This window comes from Rhineura floridana, chromosome 2 (genome assembly GCF_030035675.1).
Source record: "Rhineura floridana isolate rRhiFlo1 chromosome 2, rRhiFlo1.hap2, whole genome shotgun sequence".
NCBI classification, from domain to species: domain Eukaryota; kingdom Metazoa; phylum Chordata; class Lepidosauria; order Squamata; family Rhineuridae; genus Rhineura; species Rhineura floridana.
This window is the reverse complement of record NC_084481.1, coordinates 184,599,544-184,618,384: the sequence shown is the minus strand read 5'-3', so window position 1 is coordinate 184,618,384 and position 18,841 is coordinate 184,599,544. Positions and strand designations below refer to the sequence as shown.

At 42.8% G+C, this 18,841-nt stretch overlaps 1 protein-coding gene and 1 pseudogene across 9 annotated transcripts in view; both read right to left on the bottom strand.

The window, feature by feature from the left end:
• The window catches only part of NPAS3 (neuronal PAS domain protein 3), a 1,108,131-nt gene that overhangs the window by 806,801 nt on the left and 282,489 nt on the right, over positions 1-18,841 (bottom strand). The window lies entirely within an intron of this gene.
• LOC133378526 (5S ribosomal RNA) lies at positions 13,624-13,742 on the bottom strand (annotated as a pseudogene).

The window sequence follows — 18,841 nt, the reverse complement described above, 5'->3', positions numbered from 1 at the left end:
GCCCTCTTCGGTGTAAAGCTCATGCAGCTCCATGGTCTACTTTGGAGCTGAGAGTGATGAAACAGCATAGAAGACGGCTTGAGTGCAGATGGAGGCGAACTCCTGATGGATGCAATTATGCACTGGTAAGTGCCTATACTAAGTTGTACATAGGGGCAGTGAGGGCAGCAAAGAAGCAATATTTTGCTGCCACCATTAAATCATCGATCTGCCGTCCAGCGGAGCTTTTCAAAATAGTCCGAGGGCTATTACATTCTGGCCCTACAGACATAGTGGAGTCATCGCAGGCGCGCTGTAATGAATTCGCTAGGCACTTCCAGGATAAAATCTCTTGCATCCGCCAGGACTTAGACTCCAATGTTGTAGCAGTTGAATCAAATGAGGTGTCCAGCACACAGTCTTGTCCTTATTTTTTGGATGAGTTTCAGCTAGTACAGCATGAGGACGTTGACAAGGTGCTTGGACTGGTGTGTGCGACCACTTCTAAGTTGGATCCTTGCCCTTCTTGGCTAATAAAAGCTAGCAGGAATGAAACAGCCGGCTGGGCCAGGGCATTGATTAACGCTTCATTGCGGGAGGGAGTGGTCCCTGGCCTCCTGAAAGAGGTAAGACCACTTCTGAAGAAAACGTCCCTGGACCCGGAAAATCTTAACAACTATAGGCCGGTGGCTAACGTGCCATTCCTGGGCAAGGTCCTCGAACGAGTGGTTGCCTACCAGCTCCAGGCACTCTTGGATGACACCGATTATCTGGATCCATTTCAGTCGGGTTTTAGACCCGGTTTTGGCATGGAGACAGCCTTGGTCGCCCTGTACGATGACCTTTGTTGGGAGACAGACAGGGGGAGTGTGACCCTGCTGATTCTCCTTGATCTCTCAGTGGCTTTTGATACCATCGACCATGGTATCCTTCTGGGACGACTCACTGATTTGGGAGTGGGCGGTACTGCGTGGCACTGGTTCCGCTCCTACCTGATGGGGAGCATTGCTCGGCACCCTGGGATCTCCAGTATGGAGTCCCGCAGGGGTCAGTTCTGTCCCCCATGCTCTTTAATATCTATATGAAGCCGCTGGGTGCGGTCATCAGGAGTTTTGGAGTGCGTTGCCATCAGTACGCTGATGACACGCAGCACTACTTCTCCTTTTCATCTTCTTCAGGTGAGTCTGTCGACGTGCTGAACCGATGTCTAGCTGCGACAATGGACTGGATGAGAGCTAACAAACTGAGGCTTAATCCAGACAAGACTGAGATGCTGCTGGTGGGTGGTTCTCCTGACAGGATGGGGGATGTTCAACCTGTTCTGGATGGGGTTGCACTCCCCCTGAAGGAACAGGTTCGTAGCTTGGGAGTTCTTTTAGATCCATCCCTGTCACTCGAGGCTCAGGTAGCCTCGGTGGCACGGGGTGCTTTTTACCAACTTCGGCTGCTGGCCCAGCTACGCCCCTATCTAGACAGAGAGAACCTCGCTTCAGTAGTTCATGCGCTGGTAACCTCAAAATTAGATTACTGCAATGTGCTCTACGTGGGGCTGCCTATGAAGACAGTTTGGAAATTGCAGCTTGTGCAGAATGCAGCGGCCAGACTACTAACAGGGACCAGACGGTTCAACCATATAACACCGATTCTGGCCCGCCTGCACTGGCTGCCTATTTGTTTCCGGGCCCGGTTCAAAATGCTGGTTTTGACCTATAAAGCCCTACACAGCACAGGACCACAATACCTGTTGGAACGCCTCCCCCATTATGAACCTGCCCGTACACTACGCTCATCATCAAAGACCCTCCTCCGAGTTCTCGGAGGGTGGCAACGTGGAAGAGGGCTTTTTCTATGGTGGCCCCCGAACTGTGGAATGATTTCCCAGAGGAGATACGCCTGGCGCCAACGTTACTATCTTTTCGGCGCCAGGTTAAAACTTTTCTCTTCACCCAGGCTTTTTAATATGTTTAGTATGCGTTGACACTGTTTTTAATTTTTTAACATTTTAAACTTTTAATCTGTTTTATATTGTTACATGTTTATTGTATTTTTTGATGTTTCTTGTCTTGTGAACTGCCCAGAGAGCTTCGGCTATAAGTTTAATGAAATAAATAAATAAATACATAGCAACCTCTTCCATTTCATCTCTGTGACTCAAGGTACTTTGTACACTGATATATGACATATCATTACCTTTTCAAACCTAAATCTTCCTTACACCTCAGTTAAAAACACTGTAGGTTGTATTCAACTAAAATTTACTTGGGTAGACTCATTGAAATTAATGAACCTAAGTTAGTAATGTTTATTAACTTCACAAATTCCAGGAAGCATCCAGTAGATCTTCAATTTCAGGAAGCTCCAAATGTATCAGGACTCCCCACCCCTATAACAGCTATCTGTCTGCGTACCACCTGTCCAAGCACCTCTTAAATCCACTGCTCATGCTTACGTGACAAATTATTTTTCTGAAGTTGGATTATTCAGTTAGCCACTATAAAGTCTTAATCTTTGGTCTGGGGAAGGCCCCAGGAGAGTGATACCCAGCCTAATTGTTTGTGAGTGGCACTGACTTGAGAAATGTATGCAGAATCTTATTTGTTCTTATCAGGACCAGTGCCAGACATGACTGGGCTCTTGGGCACCAGCCTGGTCCGTGCATGTGGCTCCTACCTGTTCCACCTACCTCTCTCCTGTCTTCTGCTGCTGCGCACACTGTGCATGCAGGGCTGCCATCAACCAACATCACGGTGGATGCTTCTTAAGGGGCTGATGCCCCAGCCGCCATCTTGGTTGATGGCATGCATGCACGGTATGCTACATGCATGCACATGCCTGCCATCAACCAAGAGGGCGGTTGGGGCATCAGCCCCTTAAAGAAGCCGCCAGCTTGGTTGATGGCAGCAGCAGAAGACAGGAGAGGGGTCGGTGGAGTGAGTGAACAGGCAGGCGGCCTGGAAGCTCCCTCCCTGCGATACGCGGAAGGGGAGCACTACTCTCCCAACCTAACGGGGCCCCTCTGGGCTGCAGGGTCCCTTGGCCAGGGCCCGACCTGGCTGCACTTCGGCACCGGCCCTGGTTCTTATGATAACCTTTGTCCAAAACAGGGCTACATTAGATAACCATAAAGCATATGGGTCAGGTGAGCTCTAGGTAGTCAACATCTTCATTACATGGTGTAAGCAGGGAGACCAAATGACTGGAATTAGTGAGGTACCAAGCTCAGTGTGTATAAAAAATATGTAAAGACACTGCTGCACTTCATGACACCTGCTAAATCTCATGGTTTGTGCTCTTGACAAATTTTAAATTAGTCAAATTTACACAGGACAGAATAGCTATGTAAGCACTTTTGTCAAGACAAGTTACGACTTTTAATGTCATTGATGTGCACCATTATTTTGCTGTTTTAAGTGAAAAATGTGTATTTACTGCAATATACTGACAAAAGCGATCACAATCTATGGCTATGCGGTTTAATGACTCACTGAAAGAGATAATGCCATATGTTCTTCTTGGCTCCTATGACTATTTTGTCTGGAAAAGTTAGCTGGCAAGGTCTAGCAAGTTAGGACAGAATGCAGTTGAAGTAGCCAAAAGAGAGTACCCAACAGCTCTCTATATGCCAGCCTGGGAACTGCTGAGTTCACTAAATCCTTATCTCTCTCTGCTTCCTAGTTCAATCAAACACTGTATCATCAATTGCCTAATGAGAGATGTGAAGTCTTGTGTCCTCTCAAGTAATATTCAACATACCACTAGAGCAATCAAATCATAGGGACAGCCCACTATTTGAAGGGCTACCTGGTCTAAGTCCAGATAAAGAACAGATCAGGAGCCTTGAAGTTGCCCATCAAGAGTTAGCACCTGGATACCAGACTAAGCAGGAACACAAGTCACCCAGTCACAGTCATCCCCATTTGGTGAGATGTGTTGTATTTCTATTTAAATTATAGCAATTATTTCTAAGTTTGCACCCATGCATATATATTAACATTATTTTTATACAAATCTGTGCTGCCTTTTGTCCTCTTTTTTGGTGATGCATTTCCTCATTTTTAGTGATAAGTAAGTGGCCACCAGCATCTACCCACAAGCACACACATTATCCCGTTTGTTCACCTGGAAATTGTTCTGGGACCACTGCAGTCTTTTCAATTATTTGTTTTCTAAGTGTGGTATCATTCCATCAGTGCAAGGATTTCTGCTTGCACAATAGAACTTCCTTCCTCTCCTCTCCTCACACCCTCTCAAATCTGCTCTGGGGGATTGGGAAAGCCCCAGAACAGATTTAGGGTGTCTGGGGAGGGGGAGAAAGTTCCACTGCACAAGTGGAAATCTTGCACTGACAGAATAAGTTACACCCAAAGCCTATAACTGTCTTAGAGGCCTGAAACCAGTGTGATTTCCAGAGAGTGAGCTTGCTGAGATAAACTCAGTTCTCTGAATCCTAACTCTACATATAGCCAGTCTGATTCAAGCAAGGGGGTCTTGGTGGGATAAACTGGGTCTGAATTACTCTTGGAGCTACTGACAGGGTGCCAGTCTCAGCACCTTCTCTTATAGTCATCCTTGCCTAGTAAAGCATTGCCATGGATGAGGAGAGCCAGCTTTTCCTGCCTTTTTTTTTAATTGACCCTGATGCTAAGGGTCCTCACTCCATCTCCCTTGGGCATGTTTTCAAATAAATCATAAGGAAGATTGTACTGTTCCTGTTCACTTTAAAAGGCAATACCCTGTCCTCCCAGGCCTTTACCACAACAGACTTCAAACCAACACTGTATTTTGCTTTACCGTGGGTCAAAATTGTTATATACTTCAGGATGCGAGGATATGGGTGAGCCTTAATATATACTGTATTACTCTCCCTCTCTTCAGAAACTGAGCATGGGGTGATGAAAACAAAAATATCTTTATTAATACATTTGATAAATATAACACAGTGAGAAGCCACAATTCTAACTGAACCTAACCCTACCCTAATTCTATCAATTTATCTCTATCCATCAGTCTCCAAACCAGACCCTAACGGTCTCTGTCACTAAGCCCTATCCTCCCAATTCCTCCCAACTCCTACCTCTCCAAGCCCTATCTGAATTGTCAAGCACACACTCTCTCTATATATATCACACTCCTCCTCCCTCCTCCACTCTTTCATTCAATAACCATTCATATGCAAATACTCACTCCCTGACTCACTCACTCAACCGTACATCACTTATAATGCATTTAAACATCAGTGACATCACAAAGATATAACCCTCTCTCTATTTCTCTCTCTTGCCAGCTCTCCACCTTCCACCTTTTTACCCAAGATGATGAAACATCACCATGTAGTCTCCTTTGACTCATTCTCCCTATTCTTTCACTAGGATAGCCTTTAGTAGCTAATCTGTAAATTGCCTTTTGTTTTAATTTCTCAATAAAAGCTTAAAAAAAAGTTCTGATCTTTCCTCTTCTTTTTTTTTTTTTTTTTGCTCTTTTCTGAGCACCTCAGGAGGACACTCAATCCAAAGTTTTTCATGCTATGTCCTTGTGTGTTTCAATAAATATGGCAGTTTCTGAACCAGCTGAACTGGATAGACGGCAATCTGTTACCAGCGTAATAGAGCCAGGTTTACAAGGGGAAACATAAAAACATAAGAAGAGCCCTACTCAGTCAAGACCAAAAGCCTATGTATTCAAGCATTCTTTTCTCACAATAGTGAAACCATTCCCATAGTACATGTGAGCTAAATTCTCTCCTGTCATTAATGTTCCAGAAGGACTTATTCCTTGAACATGGAAAAGTAAATTCCAGACATGTATAGAGACAAATGTCTCAAGTGGGGGCTCCTTCTGGCAAGAAGGACAGGACAGAAGTTTAACAACAACAATTATAATAAAGTGTGGCAACAATACCCATCAGAGTCAACATCTACTGCGTCTGTTTCATACTTAAACATTATATTTTTTCTGCTTACTTAACGTTCAGAATTAACTGATATGAGGTTGTGAATATTATTATTGTATCATGAAAATATTATTACATCACTAAAACTCAATGTCCAGCTCAAAACAGAGTTCTCCAGTAACTATCCACTGGATAGTTTTTTATAAGGGCTCTTATGGACAGCTGAAGTGAATAAATAATCCTTTATTCTCTAACATTCTAAAAATGCATAATTTGACCTTAAAATATTGCACTCTGTTTAAAATGTGCTCTTGGAAGTGTCAAAAGATATCGCAAATGTGTGGAAGAGACTCTATTTTATTGTAAATCAAACTGTTTTAAATGTTTATCAACCAATGGGATTGTACCTTCTCTTAGAAAATCGGTGATTAAGTGTTGATTAAAATCCATGAAGAGTCATTGGTGATTTAAATCAACTTGATTTAAATCAATCCACTATGCCACAGACCCTTTAGGGATAACTGATTAGAAAGCATTTCTTCCTTGTGGGAATGTTAAGAGAATAACCGAGCAAAATAAAAACAAAACAAAGATGTTATTATATTTGGATTTTTGTGAAATGTTACACAGGAAATAATGAAGAAATTATATTAGAATTCCATGTGTACTAGAATTGAAAGTCTTCATTCTGCTTTCTTCCTCCCCTTATCACTCAACCAATATTACCATGACCTACTAAGAAGTACACAAAGGATAGGGAACCTTTTCAGCCTGAGGACCACATTATCTCACAGACAACCTTCCTGGCCGCATGCCACTGGTGGGCAGGGTCAGAGGGAAAGTTGGTGAAGCAACAGGTATGACTCCTACCTTTGTACTCTAGGCCTCATTTCAAGTTATGCAAAAGTCAGAGGTTTTTCCCTTACCTCCCCCCGCCCCGCTCCACATCTCTCTACCATTTCATCCAAGTAAGCAAGAGACATTGCCATAGTTCAAGGCCACATTCCAGCCATGCAAAAGAACTCAAGGAAAGCAGAAACCAGGGCAATTGAAGGATGGGGACTGGAGATAAGAGGTGTAGCCTGGGAAGGAGCATGGCATGCCAAAAGTCAACCAGGCAGTCAGATAGACATGGAGCGCTGTATTTGGTCTCTGGGCCTGAGGAGCCCCATCCTTAAAATACACCATTCATAGTTTCAAAGTGCATTTCTGCAGATATTAAAATATTAGTAGGGTCCTCTGTGTCCTAACTTCAGATGCTACATCAATTAATAAAAAATAAAATATTAAGATTAATAATGTATACATCACTGTCTGCTTAGGACACTGATTTAAAAGCACAGCATTATTATTATATATAGCTGTGCTTGGTGCCATTCTATTACCTATTTCCCACCTGACATGTATTATTAAACTAAGACTGCATTTGGGAGTGAATACTAGTCTAAAGACTTTCTGAGATAGTGGCAGTGTTGGTAGATGATGCTGATGAAGTAGTGTTGCAGTCAGGGCCAGAGCCAGGCATGACTAGGACCCTGGGCACCAGCCTGCCCCAAGCCTGCAGTGCTTGCCTGCACGCCCCACCTACCTCCTCATTGATGCACACACATGCCTGCCATCAACCAAGATGGCGGTAGGGGTGTTAGCCCCTTAGAGAAGCCTCCACCGCCATCTTGATTGATGGCAGGTATGCGCACACAGCATTCACAGCAATGGGAAAGGTAGGTAGGGTGTCCAGATGTGTGGTGTGGGCCCACACAGTCTGTATGGGGGGGCTGGAAGCTCCCTCTATGCGATCTGTGGCAGGGTTGGGGATCACGGAATGGGAGTGCTACCCTCCCACCCTAAGGAAGAGCCCTTCAGGGGCCCCTCTAGACGGCAGGGGCCCTCAACCAGGGCCCAACCTGGCTGCCCTCTGGCGCTGGCCCTGGTTGCAGTGATTGGCTGAACTACCCTAACACTAAGAAGAAGGATGGATTAACTGCTCAAATCCTCCAGAGGGCTACTGGGCCAATGAAAGAAGAACTGGAATAGGAAGTGGAATGGAGAAATGAGAAAAAGAGGTGGCCAGAGGGAGGCATTTGAGAGAAGAAAGAAAACTATAAGCAAGAATGGATGGAGTAGACAGATGCACATGGAAAGCAGCTGGAGCTAAACATCATATAACTAGTAATGGTTTGGAGACTGGCCTCTAGTCTAATATATTCTCTGTGGCCGTTTTTTTTAAAAATCAGCATTCAGTGAACCACTTATTTGAATAATGAAGCTGCATTTCTTAAAGACAGATACTCAGAACAATACAAATCCCCATGCCTACTGTTACTTAGTTGAAGAAAACCTTCTTGTAATAAATTGCCCTGATGCACAGTTGCAGTACGGTCTCTCTGAAAGGCACCAGATTCAGAGTATAGTACTAAATGTCCTCCTCCAGTATTGATAATCTGGCTGAATACTCAAAACACAGGTTAACAAATACCACCAGTTCAAGTCTTCCCATGTTTCTGTTTATGTAGCCGAACTCTCACCATCCAAGCACAAGACAGATGTATTTGCAGATTCAGGGGAAACCTGAGGTATGCACAAATACGCACGTGCACACACACACACACACACATCTGCATTAAAAAAAAACCTTAGAATACTTTAAAAAAAAAATCCCACAGTAACATAGTGGCATGGAAGGTTAAGAGACAGAGAGGTAAAAATGACAACTGCGTGGCAAGTGAAATAGAATGAAGTGGCTAGAGTGGGAGGACAGCGCTATACAGACACGTGTATAAAACAGGGTTGGGGAATCGTTTTCAGACTGAAATTTGGATATATTTTTTAAATGGTCCAACAACCACTTATATTCAAATCTGATGAAATCTACTGAAATGACCCATTATACAAAAATCCTGCCTTGTTACCTTTGGTTTTATCCCTCCATTGCAGCTTGGGATGAAAGAGTTGTATACAGAAACCCTGCAGTGTACATCACTTCTAGCCCTATTGCAAGCTGGAAGGCTATGTTGAGAGACAGAAGTTTTCAGCAGCCCTGCAAGGTAATCCACTGTTATCAGAGGTGACATATGAGGGAAGGCAGAGCCATAGCAGAGCCCTCCTTGAGATGAGGAGAGGACAAGGTGAGGTAGCTGTGAGGTCTGGGTTGGTAGCACCTGCCCTAATCTCACCCCACTCCACCTCAACTGTCCTGGTGAACACAGTTTTGATATTGCCACTTTGTCCCTCATCATGTGCTTCTGCTGACTATTATACTTCAGGCCAACACTGGGGCTACTTAATTGGCCTCTCAGACCCCCTCAGCCCAAATCAAACACTAAGTTGCGTGATCCTGACTTTAGTGTTCAGTGATTTATTTAGTGTTCAGTGATTTAATGTTCAGTTAGTGCTCTGTGTTTTATATATTACAGCAAAGACTTTGATTGTGTAGATCACGAAAAATTATGGAACGCTTTAAAAGAAATGGGGGTGCCACAGCATCTGATTGTCCTAATGTGCAACCTATACAGGATCATTCAGACCATGGTATTTCCAATCTCTATGTATGGATGTGAAAGTTGGACAGTGAAAAAAGCAGATAAGAGAAAAATCAACTCATTTGAAATGTGGTGTTGGAGGAGAGCTTTGCGCATACCATGGACCGTGAAAAACCAAATAATCAGGTGTTAGAACAAATTAAACCAGAACTATCGCTAGAAGCTAAAATGATGAAACTGAGGTTATCATACTTTGGACACATAATGAGAAGACATGATTCACTAGAAAAGACAATAATGCTAGGAAAAACAGAAGGGAGTAGAAAAAGAAGAAGGCCAAACAAGAGATGGATTGATTCCATAAAGGAAGCCACAGACCTCACCTTACAAGATCTGGTTCATGACAGATGTTATTGGAGGTCACTGATTTATAGGGTCACCATAAATCATAATCGACTTGAAGGCACATAATAAAGCACAGGGTGATTTTCTTCTGAAATTCCTTGGTCCGTCCCATTATCCAATATATGTTTGCGATATGCTCTCTGGTACCTCTTCCCCAGAGCTTGGAAAAGTTACTTTTTAAAACTACAACTCCCATCAGCCCCAGCCAGCATAGCCACTGGCAGGGCCGGCTCCAGGCATGCAGGGGCCCTTGGGCATCAGCTTGCCCTGGGCCCCGGTGTGTGTGTGTGCATAGGCATGGGCGTGGGCCGCCCACGCCCCCACCTACCTGTCTCCTGTCTTTCACCATTGCCATTAACCAAGATGGCGGCTCCGGTTTCCCTAAGGGGATGAAGCCTCTGTCACCATCTTTGTTGATGGCGCATGTACGTGCTATGCGCATGCATCTCTGCCATCAACTAAGATGGTGGCAGGGGCTTCAGTACTTTAGGGAAACCGTGACTGCCATCGCAGAAGGCGAGTGAAGGGGGCCCCTGTAGCACTAGGGGCCCTCGGCCAGTGCCCCACCTGGCCGCCCTTTAGAACCGGCCCTCGCCACTGGATTGGGCTGATGGGAGTTGTAGTTCAAAAAAAGTAACTTTTCCAAGCTCTGCTCTTCCCTTTCTAAATCCAGTTTGGAAGTCTGGCATTTCTCGCTCCATATATGATAAGAGCCTTTGATGTAGAATCTTGAGCATTACTTTACTTGCATGGGATATGAAGGTAATAGTTTAATACTAACTTTTGTTTTTCAATCCCCTCAGGCACAAGTTCAGACAGTACATGCATGCTAAGGATACACTACAACACTCTATTGCAGGGTCCTCCTTGTACTATAAAATATTCCAAATTTCCTACTAATGCTATGCACATATTTCAAATATAAGTCATGAAGAATTTTTTAAAAGTTGTTATTGAACAAATGTGTATGTTCAACGTAAATTGTTTTTGTTGATGATTTTACTGTGAAATGTCTTCAAGGTATTTTATGGGAAGTAATTTATAAATTGAATCAAATAAATAAATAATCACTAGCTCTCCCATTCCTAAAGAGAAACACGTAGAACTTGGCTAGCCAACATGATGCACTTGAAAACAATGATGGAGTCAAACTCCCAGCAACCCACCGATCAAGGCCAATGGAAGTTGTAGTCCAGCAGTATCTGGAGGGCACCACATTGGCTCTCTCTGATGTACATTTACCTTACATATTGATAACAACAGGATATAGAACCATAGAATTCTGGGGAATTGGAAGGACATCGAAGTTCCTCTAGTCCAGGTGTGGGAAACCTTTGGCCCTCCAGATGTTGATGAACTACAACTTCCATCAGCCCCAGCAAGCATGATCAGTGGCTAGGGATTATGGGAGTTGTAGTTCACCAATATCTGTAGGGCAAGAGGTTCCCCATACCTGATTTACTTCAAACCCTTGCTCAGTACAGAATCTGCAATGCAACATGGAACTACAGCTTCTTTGGTGGTGTTTTATTGACAATGTTGAGAAACACAACAGCCTTGTATAACTCAGAAGTAGTGGAGAAGTAATACTACATGAATAAATTGCAAATATGATAGTAGTAAATATATGCTTTGCTGAAAGAATTTTTTTTTAAATCAGGTTTAATACTTCAGTTCCATTACCCTTGAATTCTAATTAAGAAGTTTTGATGCCCACCCTGAATTTCACCATGCTTTAATTAATTAATTAATTGATTGATTGATTACCCTGTGGAATTCCCAACCCTTAAATATTAGACAGACACCATCTCTGTTACTTTTCAGCACCTATTGAAGACCTTCCTCTTTCAACAAGCCTTTTGAGTTGAGACCTTATCCCAGTCTGTGTCTGTGTTGGAATTGCTTTTTAATATGTTTTAAAACTTTTATTAATATATATATATATATGTATGTATGTTTTTAACCTTTTTTTTAAAAAAAAAAAGGTGTCTTGAAAACTTCTAAAGATGTTTTTAAAGATGTTTTGTTTCAATGTATTGCTGGGAGGAAAGGCAGGATACAAATTAAATATATAATAATAATAATAAATGATAATAAATAATAATAATAAAGTCTGTTTTTATGATGTTTTAAACTGTTTTTAGTACTTTTGTTTGCCTTCCTCCTGTTGGGAGGGAAGGCAAGATATAAATAAAATAATTAATAAATAATATGTTAAAAACACAAATCAGTGTTAAGAATACTTGCAGTATTTGATCCTCTGAACATACTAATATTTTCACTCCACCTCAACTCTCAGTCTTATAATATATATTTATGCCAAATCATTTGTATTCTTGTGATATTTTAACTCTTATGTAGAACCATCCTAATTCTCATTAGTAAAATACAAATGTAGAAAAGTCAAACCATCTGTATAAATATCTCAATGTTCTCACACCAAAACAACTTCATTCTTGCTAGTAAAATATGCATGTGAAGGAATGGTACTTTATGCAGATGCAAGTCAACAAAACCATGATGTAGTGAAACCATAAAGTAGGTATACAAAAAAACTGTAATTCCTTTAATTGAACTGAACACTCCGCAATGCTGAAGGAATGACAGGCCATATATAACCCAATCGTATTCAAATAAGCAAAAAGATTTGCTGAAAAGTTGGTTACTAGAGCCTGGGAAACAGGGCCGACTTATCCATTAGGCACAGTAGGCACAGTGCCTAGGGCCCACAATACTTTTAGGGGGCCACGAAAATGTTTCAATTTCTTTTAAAATCAGAAGAAAAAAAATAAACTTTTAGGGTTAAGAAAATATTTTAATTTTTTTCTCACATCAGAAAAAAATGAAAATTTTAGGGCCCATGAAAATCTATTCAATTTTGCCTAAACCAGAAAAAAAATAAAATGTTGAAGTATTTAAAGTTACATCAAAAATAATTTTTAATATTGATATTATTATGGAGGAAGGGGCCCATGAAGGCTAAAGTGCCTGGGGCCCACGAAAGTCATAATGCGGCTCTGCTGGGAAATGGAACTGAACATGAAATCAATGTGCACATATTCCACATCCCTAGTAGTAAATTGACATTGATGGAGTATTCTATGGACACAAATGTAAAGACAGCTACTGGGATTTGTGACATCAAAACTGAACAAGATGAACAGTGTTCATCTGGTGCTCTGCCCACCATTCCTCACATTCCCTTCCCATCCTGTCTTTCCCTGTCCAAACCTGTATCTCTCTTACATAAACATTTTACCTCTGTTTTGTTCCACTCAAATCATCTTCATGTCATGCCACCTCCAAATGTCTTCTCTCTTTCAGTCATAGAATCACAGAAATTTAGAGTTGGAAAGAGTCTCTAAGACTATTGAACCCAACCCCCTCCTCAATGCAGGAATCCAACTTAAAGCATACAATCTCATTCTGACTCCTTAAATATGAAACTCATTAATTCATGATTTGATTTTTCTTCTTCCTCTGATAATTTTACTAAGATTTAGCAGCGCATACATATTTCACCTCACAAAATATTGTGATATATGTACTAAAAGTAATAAAAGATCACCTCAAAAATATCATACTTCTTCAGAGAAATATTTATCAGTCAAACATTACACATTGTTGACTTGATTTTCTCACAAAGTCAAACAGAATGACACCTGGCTATAGGGGAGATCTATTAAAGAAATACATAACTCCAAGGTGACTTGTCAGGTTAAGGCTGCAGTCCTAAACACACTTTGTTGTTGTTGTTATATGCCTTCAAGTCGATCACGACTTATGGCGACCAAATGAATCCTTTGGATGCATTCATAGGGTTTGCATGGTACGAGGTATTCAGAGGTGGTTTACCATTGCCTTCCTCTAAGCCTACGGCACCTGGTATTCCCAGGCGGTCTCCCACCCAAGTACTAGCCAGGCCTGAACCTGCTTAGCTTCCGAAATCAGACGAGATTGGGCTTGTTTGGGATAGTATGGCCATAGGTAAACACACTTACTAGGGTGTAACATTCATTGAACACAGTTGTACCTGAAAGAAGTGCTTAAAGTAACTGTATTCAAAGTAGACCATTGTCGGGAGAGGGACAGGGGGAGTGTGACCCTGTTGATTCTCCTTGATCTCTCAGCTGCTTTTGATACCATCGACCATGGTATCCTTCTGGGAAGGCTCACAGAGTTGGGAGTTGGGGGTATTGCTTGGCAGTGGCTCCGCTCCTACTTGGTGGGTCGTCAACAGAAGGTAGTGCTTGGGGAACACTGCTCGACACCCTGGACTCTCCATTGTGGAGTCCCACAGGGATCGGTACTGTCCCCCATGCTTTTCAACATCTATATGAAGCCGCTGGGTGCGGTCATCAGGAGTTTTGGAGTGCGTTGTCACCAGTACGCTGATGACACGCAACTCTATTTCTCCTTTGCATCTTCCTCAGGTGAGGCTGTTAACGTACTAAACCGTTGCCTGGCCGCGATAATGGATTGGATGGGAGCTAACAGACTGAAGCTTAATCCAGACAAAACCGAGACGCTGTTAGTGAGTGCCTTCTCTGCCCAGATGGTGGATGTTCACCCTGTTCTGGATGGGGTTACACTCCCCTTGAAAGAACAGGTTCGTAGCTTGGGAGTTCTTTTCGACCCTTCCCTGTCTCTTGAGGCTCAGGTAGCCTCAGTGGCACGGAATGCTTTCTACCATCTCCGATTGGTAGCCCAGCTACGTCCCTATCTGGACAGTGACGACCTCGCCTCAGTCGTTCATGCTCTGGTAACTTCTAGATTGGACTACTGCAATGCGCTCTACGTTGGGCTGCCCTTGAAGATAGTTCAGAAACAACAGTTAGTCCAGAATGCAGCGGCCAGATTGTTGACGCAGACCAGAAGGTCCGCTCATATAACACCTGTTTTGGCTCGTCTGCACTGGCTTCCTATTTGTTTCCGGGCTAAATTCAAAGTGCTGGTTTTGACCTATAAAGCCTTACATGGCGTGGGACCGCAATACCTGGTGGAGCGCCTCTCCCAATATGAAACTACCCGTACACTGCGCTCAACATCTAAGGCCCTCCTCCGAGTACCATCCCATCAAGAAGCTCGGAGGATGGTGACTAGAAATAGGGCCTTTTCGGTTGTGGCTCCCGAACTGTGGAACGCTGCTATCTTTTCGGCGCCAGGTGAAAACCTTTTTATACTCCCAGGCATTTTAAAGTGTATTTTTACAGTATTTTATTACTATGTTGTATTCTGGATGCTGTTTGGTTTTCGTATTGTTTGTGTGTTTTTGTTTCTTGAGTTATTGTATTTATTGTATTTATATATTGTGCTTGCTTTTACCTTTTATGTACACCGCCCAGAGAGCCTTCGGGCTTAGGGCGGTATATAAATTAAATTAAATAAATAAAATAAATAAATAAGCATATTCACTAATTGGCAAAAAAAACCTTGGGGTTTAAGAACACACCTACAGTGCAGAGTGGTAAGCGGCGGTAAAGCAGCTGAAGCTCTGCTCACGGCCGGAGTTCGATTCCAAAGGAAGGAGGAAGTCGAATCTCCGGTAAAAAGGGTCGAGGTCCACTCAGCCTTCCATCCATCCGTGGTCGGTAAAATGAGTACTCGGCCTATGCTGGGGGGTAAAGAAAGGCCGGGGACGGAACTGGCAATCCCACCCCATATATACAGTCTGCGTAGTAAACGTAGGAAGACGTCACCCTAAGAGTCAGAAACGTCTCACACTATAAGTGCGGGGACACCTTTACCTTTACCTTTTTTATAACCAAGAAATATTTCTATCAAACTTAAGAAGCAGGAAAATTGGGCAACTACAGTGAATGCACCAGATGAGCAAGGAGACCTAACCTCCTCTCTGAGATATTGTACTGCCCTACAAATCTGTCAAAATGAAAACACAATTTGGGTTGGTCTTTCACGGTCCAGTCCACTTCCTGTGTAGCCTGGAAGAATTTGGTAACATGTGGCTCTGAGCATATGGCAAGTGGTAAATTTCTCTGCTTTTTAATCCCGGAGTTATGAAATGGGATCCTGTGAAAGTTTGCTGAGAATGGATGGATCATTTGCATGCTTAGTGAGTTCAATGGGATTTACTCCCTTGCTATCATACTTAGGATAGGTGAAAATGACCCCTGGGAGGGGGATAGGAGAAGGAGAAAGGGAAGGGGTAGGGGAGGAGGACTGAGGAGGGAGGATGGGCAGAGGAGAGGGGAGGGATGGGAGCAAGCGAGGGAGGAAGGGGAGGAGGAAAGCAGGTTTGATCATTTGCATGCTTATTCAGTGGAATTTACTCCCATGCAACCATGCTTAGGATAGGTGAAACTGACCATGGGGGGGTAGGAGGAGAAGGAGGGAGGGAGGGTTGGAGTGGGCAAGACAGGAGGAGAAGGGATGAAAAAGGGAGGAGGGGAGGAAAATGATGAAGGGCAGGGGTAGGGGAACAGGGGGATGGGGCAGGCAGGAGGGCGAAGGGAGGAGATCAGGTTTGATCATTTGCATGTTCACTGAGTTCAGTGGGATGTACTCCCATGCAATCATGCTTAGGATAGGTAAAACTGACCATAGGGGAGGAGGAGGGACAGGGGAGAGGAGAGGAAAAGAGGAAGGGAACGGAGAGGGAAGAGGAAAAAGGGGGAGGAGCAAAGGGAGGTGATGGGAGGAAGGAGGAGGGGACGGTAAGTCTCATCATTTCAAAATCAGAGTAAAGCTAAAGAAGAACAAAGCCTTCATAATGCCAAAATACAATTTAAATAACATCCCATAGGGGCAAAGGAGACAGAAACACGGTCAGAACCCTAAATGCAACAATACAGCGTCTAGTATGTAGGAACATAGAGAACTATTACAATAGTTATTGTATAGAAATAGAAGAGGAGAACAAAAAGGGTAGAACAAAAGCCCTATTCCAAACAATTAAAGAAATTAAAGGGGAATTTAAACCAAGAGTAGGGATGTTGAATAATCAACAGGGGAGCACACTGATTGATCGAGATGAAATAAAAGGAAGATGGAAGCAATACGATGAAGAACTCTATAAAAGAGATGCAAGGATGACAGAGTCATTCACAGAGGAACAGTATGATGAAGAACCAGAAATTTTAGAAAGTCAGGTGGAAGCTGCTCTTAAGATACTTGGAAGAAACAACTCACCAGGAACAGATGGCATACCAATAGAGTTGCTATAAGCTACTGAGACTGAATCTGGCCAAATTTTGACAAAAATTTGTCAAGAAATATGGAAAACTAAACAATGGCCAACTGAGTGGAAATGTTCAATATACATCCCAATTCCAAAGAAAGGGGATCCGGGAGAATGCAGTAATTATCAAATTATTGCCTTAATATCCCATGCAAGTAAAGTAATGCTCGAGATTATAATAATAATATTTAATTTGTTTGTCGCCTATCTGGCAAATGGCCACTCTAGGCGACGTACATTAAAATGAGATAAAATACAACAATAACAATGCAGTCATATTAGTAACAGTAAATAAAAATGCTGGACAGTCATCAATACATATAAAAACAATTATATTAACAGCATACGATGACAAGATCAAGGAGATTTACCCTTCCCAAGGACAACAAAGGCTCTTACTATAGATGGAGCAGGAAATGCCAGGTGTCCAAGCTGGATTTAGAAAGCACCAGAGATCATATTGCAAATATACGTTGGATAATGGAATGGAGCAAGGAATTTCAGAAGAAAATCACCCTGTGCTTTATAGATTACAGCAAAGCCTTTGATTGTGTAAATCACAAAAAACTATGGAATGCTTTAAAAGAAATGGGGATGCCACAGCAAGAAGACGAAAGTAATAACAACAGGAGGTTTATGTAACTTTAAAGTTGACAATGAGGACATGAAACTTGTCAAGGATTATCAATACCTCAGCACAGTCTTAACCAAAATGGAGACAATTGTCAAGAAATCAGAAGAAGGCTAGGACTGGGGAGGGCAGCTATGAGAGAACTAGAAAAGATCCTCAAATGCAAAGATGTATCACTGAACACTAAAGTCAGGATCATTCAGACAATGGCATTTCTGATCTCTATGTATGGATGTGAAAGTTGGACAGTGAAAAAAGCAGATAAGAGAAAAATCATCTCATTTGAAAGGTGGTGTTGGAGGAGAGCTTTGCCCATACCATGGACCACAAAAAACCCCCCACAAATAATTGGGTGTTAGAACAAACTAAACCAGAGCTATCACTAGAAGCTAAAATGATGAAACTGAGGTTATCATACTTTGGACACATCATGGGAAGACATGATTCACTAAGAAAGACAATAATGCTGGGAAAAACAGAAAGGAATAGAAATAGAGGAAGGCCAAACGAGATGGATTGATTCCATAAAGGAAGCCACAGACCTGAACTTACAAGATCTGAAGAGGGCGGTTTATACAGATGCTGTTGGAGGTCTCTGATTCATAGGGTCACCATAGTCATACTCGACTTGAAGGTATATAACAAAAACAAAAACAAACTGAGTTCAATGGGATACACTTCCATGCAATCATGCTTAAGAAAGGTAAAAGTGACCATGGGGGATAAGGAGGAGGAGAGGAGAGAAGAAGGGAAGGAGGGGATGGGAAGGGGATAGGAGAGAGGGAGCAAGGGGCAAAGGAAGGGTGAGGGAAGGGGCAAGAGGGAGGGGAGGGCAGGTTTGATCATTTGCATGCTTTTTGAGTTCAGGGGGATTTACTCCTGTGCAATCATACTTAAAATAGGTAAAACTGACCTGGTAGAGGAGCAGGGAGAGGAGGAGGGGGCAAAAAGAGGAGGGAAGGGGAGGAGGCCATTGGGTGGGTTTGCACTGGGCAGAGGGGAAGCCCCTTCCCTTTTCAAAATGAAAACATTGTGAACAGTGTCATTGTTTTTCAGTGTTTCCCCCATCTTTTTATTGTACAGCAGGCACAACTCAAATTTAAACCAAAGCTGTCCCTGACCACATGCACTACAGACCTTTATTTCAATGTAGACAGTTGTGGCTTCTTCCAAACAATCCTGCGAAGTAAAGTTAGTGAAGGGTGCTAAGAGTTGCTAGGAGATGCCCTGTTCCCCTCACAGAGCTTCAATCAGAGCAG